Source organism: Motacilla alba, chromosome 3 (genome assembly GCF_015832195.1).
Source record: "Motacilla alba alba isolate MOTALB_02 chromosome 3, Motacilla_alba_V1.0_pri, whole genome shotgun sequence".
In the NCBI taxonomy this organism is placed as follows: domain Eukaryota; kingdom Metazoa; phylum Chordata; class Aves; order Passeriformes; family Motacillidae; genus Motacilla; species Motacilla alba.
In genome coordinates, this window is record NC_052018.1 from 105109623 (window position 1) to 105120421 (window position 10799).

Here is a 10799-nt window from a genome sequence, read left to right on the forward strand (position 1 = left end):
CCATCTTGTCCCTCTCCCACACATCTGATTTCCTCCAGCTACTCTGATGCTGGTGAGCCACAGGGAGATGCAGAAAGAGAGTGAGAGTAGAGCAGAGCTGAATGAAGCAGCTCTCTTGACTCACTGATGGAAAAGGCAACAGGAATCTAGCAACTCCCAGGAGCCAGTCAGGGACCTTTACGGTGCCACAGGGAACCAGAGAAAGCTTCTTGTCCAGGGCAAAAAGATGAGACACTTTGAACCTAAAAACAATCAGTGTTGGGATCTCTATGCACTGTCATATTTCTTTTACTAATATGGGATAAGACTTTGGGGCAAGACTGAATCAAGCCCCTTGTTTACTGCATCCAGGAGAAAACCGTGTATTAGCAAGTGGGTGATGTGCTAAGAGGAGGACTAAGCCTTTTCTCTCCTGCAGTCTGAATTCCAATTACCGTGCTTGTTGCAGCCTGCTGAGAGCAGGGCTTGGTAGCCATTAGCTGGAGAATCCAACTCTAATGTGTTTGACCCAATATAAGCCCCAGTGAGTGACAGAGGATGGAATTGAGCAGGAAACACCACGGGCTGTGATGGATCGGATTCCCAGAACAAAGAATTACCTTCCTCTCCTCCTCTCCCTTTATATCCTCCTGCCAAAGCACTGGGGATGGTCCTATTAACTACAGAGCACTGGAGGAAATCACAAAGATGGGTTTTGCACTAAAAAAACTGTACTGTCAGAGAAAGAGAGAGGGAAAAGACATCACTGCATTGCTGGGAGACAAAAACTGAAAAATAGCCCATCCTGCAGCTGCTTTGGGGCCACAGATTTATGATGTGTGTACAGTGCCTCACACAGCAAGACTTTGATCCTTCCACTGGATCTTGCAAGACCTCTGTAATCCAAACAGTGAGAACAAACATTTATTCCGTGTCAGGATGAGGAATGATTAAAATCATTTTAAATCATTGGCTGTATAAAAATCCGAGGAAGTTTCAGAATAGTTAATCTTTAACTTTTTTTTTTTTTTTTTAACAGACTTCATAAATCTCTGGGCATTCTGTTAATGAGCATGGTTATGAGCTGTGGAAAAGCCAAGCGATTATAATAAAAATTATGTATTATGAAGATTTCTGTGCCTCGGTTCTACTTGTGTTACCTGGTCAGCAATACAAGCCACAGAGCTCCAGTGCAGATGCAGCCACTTTTTAAACTCCCCTTCCTTATAAGTACACACCTTCACCTTTTTTTGCCCCTACTTCTGGTGGCAGTTTAGACCCTCTCAGTCAACAGGGAGCAGGAAGAGCAAAACTTTTACTGGTGAAACATTCACAGAGAGACAATCTAAAGTGAAATCAGAAACCATTTGGTTGGAAAATTAATTCCTGTTCATAATTCAAGAGTCCACCTCAGAAACATACCGGAAAAATCTTGTTTCTCTAACCAGGGATTAGCTCAAGGCCTGGATTTCTGAACAAAACCATGCCCAGCTGGCTCCAGGATTTAACCCAAGGGCCACTGACTTGGACAGAATGATCCAATAACTTCAGTGCAGCCTAGAACACATCAGAGACAAGGCAGCAGCACCCCAGCCCTGCCTGGGGGCAGTGGCCACATCAGGAACAAGCCACAAGCACCGAGTTCCATCCCTACGGCCAAATACCACAGGAGATGCCAAGGGCCTGAGTGTGCCCCTGAGGCTGAGAGCCACGTGCCCATACCACAGACTTCTCTTCTGCCCTAAAGAAGGCATCTGATCCAGGCTGGAGGGGATGGGCATCTGCAAACAGCCACCTGGAAAATAGATAACAGTGCTGCTCTGCTAGCCAGCAAAAGCAACCTTTTGGGCTCACTTTCAGACTGAAGAAAAGCCCACATTCAATGCCTGAACATTTCCCTTCATCTGCATCTGTGCTGATAGCTCTAATACAAGGTGCTCCATCACACCTGCATCTGTGCAAGGCCATTTATTTAAATTTGTGTCAGAAGCGCTTGAAGAGTAAATATTTGCAATGACCAGGTCCACCGACTGCCTGCTGACTATTACCTGGGGTTGGGCTCCTCATGGGCAGCAAGCTGGGTGTCACCCAAACACAGCAACACCATCTGTTGACTCGTGCTGCTGTCATTGTCCAAGGTAGGTGTTGGTTTGACTCACACACACGTCTGTTTATCCTTGATCCAGTAAACCACCACAAACCCCCTCCAGCACCCCTGTGGCCTCAGCAGCACGGCCACAGGAGGTCTGGCCCAGACTCACCCACAGCACCTTTGGTTTCACAGAAGGTCACACCAGCTTTGAACTTCAACCCTTGCACAGAACCAGGCACCTCCCATTGATTTTTCTCTCTCTTCCCCCCCTGTGACCCAGAGAACTCATCCCCAGGAGGGGACTGGGTGGTGGCAGTCACAGAGTGCCTTTCAGAATGGCAGGGTAGCTCAGGAAGGCTCTGTACATCCTCATTTGAGGTCACCAGGCTGGTATTCAGTGGAAGATGCTTTTAATGTCTGCGTTGTTTTCCTGAGATATTATCTTTCCTCTTTTTAAAAGGCTTGTTTTCTTTTTTTTTTTCCCTTCCAGGTTCCTGCTAACTTCATGTTCCTTTTCTACAAACGCACTCTAAATAATTTTACTGGCAATAATATATTCAAAAGCAGTATTCTAAGAAAAGATTTTAGTGGCAAGAAATAGTCACAGAAAACAGATTTCACATTGTGTAGCACGAGTCACTGACAATAGATGGGGGTTCTGTCATTTGGGTGAAAACTCACAACATTTGCACATCAACAGACTGGTGCCATGTCCAGCCTGTGGCTCATGAAATGCAGAAAGCTTTGCTAGCAACAGTCCTTATTAGAGAAGGCATTCATACCAAAACAAATAATCTCCTTTCACCTGTGTCTTTTTCTGGTATAATGGAAGAAACAACAAAACAGATGGCGACAGCTTTGCTCAGGGTTTTCCTGCAAGATACTCAGATATGGCAAGGAAATGTACAGATCAAAAAGCAATCCTGTCAAAAGAAGCTGGGGGGAAAGTTCACTGCTAAAATTTGTCAATAAGCAGCCCACAGCTGTTCCTTCCCAGCTCTGGATAATATTCTTAAGGCACAGGCCAACTACTAAGGATTTTAATGGCTTATTATTTTTAGTAGTACAAAACATTTTAAGGTCACACTCATTTTAGTCACAAAATAGAAACACATCAAGTGCCTCAATGCATTCAGACCAGCTAATCAACACATCAGCACAGGCAGGATTTGGAATCTCAAATACCTCACTTTGAGGTGCTCACAGACTGAAAAATTCATAAATCAGAAATGACTAATGGCCACATTCAGCAAATCATTTCAGACAGTGAATGCATTTGAGAAGCCCTCAATCTGTCCATACAAAGACCAGGAATGATAAGAGGAGGTGACTTTGGCCGTCCTTCTCTGGCAAATACGTTGCTCATAGGACGCCTCAGTTGTTTGGCCCCCAAGAAACCATCCCTGAGGAGCTGGGCAAGCCTGTGTCCAACTCAGGCTATGCTCTTGGCATTAATAGCAGTTGCCATGCAGGAACCCTGAGGAAAAAGCCTGCAGAAGTGATCAGATTTATTAAAAAAGAACTACAAATCTCTGACACTCCATCCCTGTGGCTGGCTCAACCCTGCAGGAAAAGAAACATCTGCTCCTGTGGTGGCTGGCTGCTGTCTCCACTGAAAGGCATGAGTGGCTGTAACAAAGCATTGTGGAGGATTTAAAATTAAATTTCCTGTGACATGGAAACGGGGCAAACCCACAGGGTCATCCCAAACCTTCTGTCGCACTCCCTGACCCCACAGGAAGGCTCCCATTTGGGTGTCCCCCCCAACTCCTTCCCCACATCAGGCTGGCAAGAGGTGCTGCAGGCACTGGAGCAAGAAAGCCCCTTCCCCTCCCTGTCTCCTCTGCTCCCCCACATCACTCAACAGGGAGAAACCCAAACCCCAGATATCACCAGCTCTTTTCCCTGGCTCTCTAGAAGGGGCTGCCAGGGAGGAAGGAAAGCCAGGCCACCCCTGGCACAGGGTGCTCAACACCTGGGAATCCTCCTTATGGCTTCCCCCCCCCCATCCCAGGCTGTGCCACATCCCATCCTTGTGACAGAAACCAGCTTTTTGTCTTCCCACCTATGGCTGGCTCATGCAGCAGAGACCACACCTGAGCTGGAGCACAGGTGACCATGCACATTTCAATCCCACACACACAGAGCAAAGATGTCCATCCATTCCTGTCCCTCCATATGAGGGAGATCTCCTGTGCAAGAACATGGGAAGGCCAAAACGTGCCAAGGACAACCACAGAACAGCCACCAGTGCTGCATGAGAACACCTTGTGCCATGCTGAAGCACGTGCCAGATCCACTCACTCTTCCCCCTCCTGCAGGGATCCTATTAAAACGAGAAGAAGCTGCAGCTCATGGCTGGCAGATCAGCCCCATCCAGCCCTGCTGTTCAATGCTGGGCATGGACTTTGGTGTCAGATATTCTCTAATCAGCTGAGCTGTTTTTCAGAAAAAAAAAAAAAATCCACCACTTTTTTTTTTTTTTTTTTTTTTCCCTCTCCCTTTTTTGGGGTTGTTTTGTTGAGAGCTTTGCTCCACTGGTAGAATTCTGCCAGGCTCCTGGGCAAATCACTCACACCACAGACAGAGGGTTTTCACTGGAGATCAATGCAATTGCCAGCATTTATCACTTTAACAGCCTAATGAAGGTGAGATGTAATTAGAAAGGGTGTCAATTGGAATATGGAGTTTGTTTTACAATTACCTGTACAGTGGGTAACCACTGGCACAGAACAGTGCAGTTTATGAAGCTGGTAATATGTGGCATAAATGTTCATCACTGGGTGACTTAAAGTGACCTAAAGCCACGTTCTGTAATTGCTGCCTTTTTTCCTAAGTGCTTGAAACAAACACGAAAAGGTTGAACTCCTCCCAAGGCAGCTTTTGCAGCCAATGAAGATGGTTTATGTCCATGGAACTGAGCCCATATAACTGTCACCTCATCATCATTCCCACTTGCAGAGTGATCAGCAGTGATTTTGCTTGAGTGAGTTTTGTCTGTGTAAGCAAGCTCAAATGAATGCAACAATCATAAGAACTCCCAGCAGGGCCATTGCCACTGCAAAAAAAAAAAAAAAAAAAAAAAAAAAAAAGGCTCCAAAAGGCTCCAGAAGCACACACAAAAAGCTTTCTCATCACACACACACACGCAAAAAAAAAATCACAAAGAATTAAAAGCAACTCATGAAGTTATTTTTCTCTCTGTTATAAAATAAGTGTTTGGGTAGAGTGAGTTTTATGCATTTGGCAGGATGGCTGACCCTTGTTTAAGGCAGAGTGTCTTAAGGCAGAACACTTCTCCTGGATGAGGATCTCCTGCTGCTAAATAGACACCCGGGTTGTTGCTTGATGGATATTGTGCAGTAATGAGGACTGATGGTGCTCTTAGCAGACAGCTTGACGCTGAATGGGAGACCTGAGAGCCACAGTCAGGAACCTCCCGAGCCCGGCAACCACAGCACCAAGTGTGACTCTCCTTAAAGAGCTAATCTTGCTTCTGAATAAGAAAACGCAGTTCTGATTTGTATAATCTCTCGAGGGTTGGTCAGGTTACTGGAGGAGTGATTACTTCTGGGAAACAAGCACTTCCCTCTCTGCAAAATGGAAATGCAGACTTTGGTACTTGTCTAATACCATGAGTGTAGCCGAGCCCTGGCAGCTTTTTCCAGGTGTTATAGCTGTAGGATTAACAAATATCCTGCTGCACTGCCACCCCTCTGACATTACCTCAAATGGATTTTAATTCAGAGCAGAAGACTGACAAGAAGCAATGTTGAAAAATTTACCTTAAAAAAAGTCAGAAACAGCAAAGACGTGGCCTGGAGGTGTAACAATTTGTGCTGCGGATGAAAACAGAGGGTCTGTGAGATGCTTCCATCTGGTTCATCCTGACAGGATTCCCCGAGGTCCTACAGACCCACAAGTGGCTCTGCACAGAGCCCCCCACTGCACATGCAGCAGGGGCTTGGGTGGGGGTGGATTCCTAAAGCACTCCCAGCTGACACTGCTGTCATTAGTTCACCATTTCACATTCTCTCCAGATGGCAGGGAGCACTCAGAGCTTCCAGAAACATCACCCTGACAGCTCGGGAGGGAATCCCTTTCTGCATGAGGTGACCAGCTACAGTGCTTTTGAAGGGGGTGGTCACACCCTGGTCACTCTGACCCCTGACACACAGTCCCAGCCTGGTCTCCATTTCCTAAACAACGTGCCTGTCACCTCCAGGTGGCACTTATTGTCATGATGGCCTATAAACTGAGATTATGAAGCTCCTTAAAATTCAGGTTGAGGCCTTATTCCCTATTTCCTGTACTCAGTGTAGCCATCTGAAGCTACAGAAAAAGGTCATAAAAAAGAGACATTTCAGAGAGGCACCATTTTGCAGGTCACCTTGCAGGGTTTTAGGTGCCTTCACAAAGAAGAGGTATTAGCTCAGAGACTCCCTTTCCTGTGGTCAGGGGAGCACAGCTTCTTGATGTTAAATATTGCATGGACATCCCATGCATCTGCATTGGGTGCCCCAACAGGTGGGATCCTGCCATAATGTGGAGGCCATCTGATGACAGCGATGGCTCAGAGAAAGTGATGCTGCTAATTGCAGCAATTAAACAGTAATGACATAATTAATGCAAAAATTATGCATGGCTCGAATCCAAGCTATTGCAGTGCAAGAGGTATTCATCACACCTAGATGAAAATCACTCCTGTGGAGATGGTATCATATCTGCTTTTATGACTTGATCAGGGATAATGGTTACGGGGAATTCATGGAACAGTGACAGCAGCAGAAGCAGCTGATGGGAATGGCAATGAAACACAAAAAGCTCTTTAAATTTGAATGGACAAATTGAACACTGAAGGTGAAGAGAACTGAAACAGTTGTGTTACAGCAAGACCCTCCAGATCCACGCCCCAGACCAAAAGATATCTCACAGAGTGAGATGCAGACTGGCTTCAGTTGCAAATAACATTCAAATGGACATTTGGTATTTCCCTTTCCAAGTGCAAGGCAATAAGGAGGAATAGAAAAGTCAACAGGTTCATTTTTCTTTTTACAAGGCAACTTTTGATGAAGAGCAGGTTTAAAGACCAGCATTAATTCTGTATAATCTGCATCCTGCATTTCTAGTCTAGTATGTTCACAAATCCCAAATTCGAGAAATTGAAGAAAATAATTTAAAGTGACATGAAATGTTAAGAAATTTCTGAGATCTTGCTTAAACCTCAGAAATCAGGTATTCCCAGATAGCTGATAAAAATAGGTGAAAAAAATAAATCTTATGTATTTGCTCCATCCCTGACTCAGCTCTCAGTTCATTCCACAGTTTGGTTTCTAGATTTTGAAAATCCACTTTGTCACACTCCAAGGTACCTCCCAACGGGGCCACTAGGAGGACTTGTTAAAAACATGGCTGATTAGACCTCACACATTGCAAAGAAAAGATTTTTTTGGTGATGTTCAAAGCCAACTGTGGCAGCCCACAGTCAGACAGCCTCATCACTCAGATGGCTGTGCCCAGGAACTCTTTCCCACATTTAGATCAGAAGATGCTCTGTGATTGCTGTTTGTGCAGCAAGAGCAGAACTGCACAGTCTAAGAATTCCTTGGCCATGCTACAGGTTGAGAGCATTGTATGTTTGTTGGTCCAGAAATATTCTGGATTTGCAAAGTTGGACTGAAAACATGGCCAGCCCCCAGCCTTTCCCACAAACCCAGCTTGAAATATCACTACATTAAGTGGTGGTTTACTTGAACTGCATTATTTATGCTTCCATACTGGGTATCTTAATGTGGTGATAAATAAAACCAAAATGTTCACTGTGTGTTACCGGACATTTTACTGATTGATCTCCTCATGGACAAAGGCATTGGGCTCCAGGAAAAGGGATGGACTGAGCAATCTCTGAGCTGAAAGCACACAGTGCATATTAGAAAGCAGAGTTGCTTTCAGAGGGTTTTGTACCCTGGCCCATAAGCATCCACTTTTAACCAATCCTTCTATGCTGAACCCAGAATTTGTCTTTCTCTTCTTTCTTCACTGGAATGAAGTCACCAGGGAATTCCGAGAGTCAAAATTAGCATATGGTGTACAGCTTTGTCCTCCAGTAGCTTCAAACACTTTGGTTTGTTAGTCTGTAGCTAAACACAGAAAGCCCTGAGGTTCAGTAAAGCATTTGTGTATTTGTGCTCAGGCAATACGATGTATTGGCCATGTGGCTTTATGAACATACCTTGTTTGGTGTCTAAGGAGGAGTGATGGTTTTCCATTTAGACTGTGGAGTCTACTGCTTAATAATAAATACACTCCTGACATTGTTAAATGATAGCCTGCTTCTAATAAACCCCATGCTGATGCCTGTGTTGGTTAGAGTGGGTAATTCATCTTGCTGGGCTGTTAAAACTTTAGCTGAGATTACAGAGACGACATGAATCAGACACGATCAGCATGTCCCCTGCTGCTTTGCTCATTTTCTCCCCATAACAAAACGCTGGCTAGTTTTCTCTTCACGTTGCAGATCTTGTTATTAGTTGATTTCGTTATTAATTGCTGCTAAGGCTTGAGAGGCCTTTTCCAGGCACATCCATAAGGGATCCACATGCTCTACAGTGAAACACTCCCCTGTACTTTCATGCTCACCCTTCTCCCAGGCTACTCGATATCAAGTTGTAATCCCTTTGTGTTACTGAGTACAGCCTGCAGCCACACTCTGAACACACGAGAATGAACTGAGAGCTCCAATTTTTCCCTTGATTTGTTACCAGAAAGAAAGAGGGGAGAAAAAAAAATAGAAGAAAAAAAGAAAGAAAGAAAGAAAAAAAAATCTTATTATCCTCAAATCTAATTACAGCCTCAATAGCTCCTGAGGATTTGGCTTCATGAAGTGGTTCATAAAACCTTCCCTGCCATTATGCCCACTAACACCCTTTGGTCTCATGTACTGATAAGGGCTTGTGTGAGTAATTTTAAATTAGCTGATAATATGCAGGACGCTCCAGGCACAGCCAGGTGTCCTAGAAAGAGCAGCCTCCAAGGAACAACTCTTTTGTGACTGCCTGAACAGACCTGGCTTCCCACTCCTTCCCTTGGGTCCCACCAAAGGAAACTCCCTGTGCTCCCCTGGCTGTGCTGGGACTGGCACGGGGCTCCAGGAGTGTCACACCAGGAAGGGAAGGGTGGCACAGGACACCACCAGAGATCCCCCCACGGCCAGCACTGATGGAGACCCCCACAGCTCCCTGGGGGCCCGGCACAGCCCGGCACTCCTGAGCACACAGGACACCTGATGGAGCAAGCAGAGCTCTCAACTCTGGAGCCATTGCCTCTCACAAAGGCAGCTCAGGGCTGCCCTTTCCAATCACACACTGGGCAGCTCACAGTCCCTTCCTGCACGTCTGCCCACCCACGGCTCTGCCATCATTATTTGCCAAAAAAAGCTGAAGTCAGGATAAGAATGTGTTCTTTTTCTTTCCCCAGCTCAGTAACTTCTTACAAAATCCATTTGAGGCACCACAGATTATTCATTTCCCTTCTGGATGCTTGTGTTCTCAGGCACCTTTTGACAACTACCATTAATTACCGTGCTACATGGACACGGCACCTTCCATTTCCACAGCTGCGTGCAGCCAAACCAACGGAAGGTTTGCTTTCCACCATCAAAAACAACGACAATGTCACCCAGTCTTTTCCCCTGCAGTCTCATGGACAACCTGAGTTGGCATCTTTTGCTAGGAATCCATTTGCTCCCGTTTGGAGAAACTTCTCAGTGTTCCAGAGTCGACCTGACACTTGTGCTGAGGGAAAACGGCAACACAGGACCCACAAAACACACCCAGTCTTAGAAGTGGAGCTGACAACCTTGTGCTTAGGGAAGAGAAGGGATGGCTCCAGCCCAGAGCTGGACTGCAAATCCACCTGTATCTTCAGCACCACTGTGGTCTCTCAAGCTCTGATACCTCCTAGATACCCTACAAACTAGATGCTAGTACACATCAGGGATACCTGTTACAGAAGGCCAAGAGACTGGGAGAAGGAAAGGAGGAAAAAGTGATGGGTTTGTTGCATTTATTTTTTTTTTCCTCACTGCTTTTCCCTTTAAAGCATGCTTTCTGTTTTGCTTTTTCTGTAGGTTGGCTATCACACTACCTAAACAAAAAGGAACCAACTGGAAGGACTGAATCAGAAGATACAAGACACCAAATTTATCCAGAAAAAAAAAAAAAGAAAAAAAGAAAGCCACACAGGTGACCCTCCAGATCCACTACATACTCAGCAGCAACACAGGTAGAACCTCACAGGCCACCTTCCAGATCAGCAGGAGCAGTTTAGCATCTTATTTATAAGGCCAGACCCTGAAAGTAAATAAAGCTGCCTCACTTGCCTAGGTTATATGTTCAGTGTTAGCACCAGCAGGCCTCCCTAGTGTCTGTAATGTGATTGGGAAATATGAGACACCTGTCCCGAATTAGAGCAGATAGGTTTATCTCATTTCAGAGCCAGCTCACGGATGGGTGGAGATCAGATCAGCTGTGAGAAATTCCTTTTATTGTCAGACTTGTTACTTGCAGCAGGGTGAAAACATCTTCTAAGGTGATCTCGTGCACTCTGAGGGATATCTTCTTATCTCTAATGCAGTTTATACAAACCAAATTGGTTTTTGCTTCAAACAGCTTTCCGTAGAAGAAAATCAATTTGAAGATGCACTGACTGCGATCCTTCACGCCGAGGA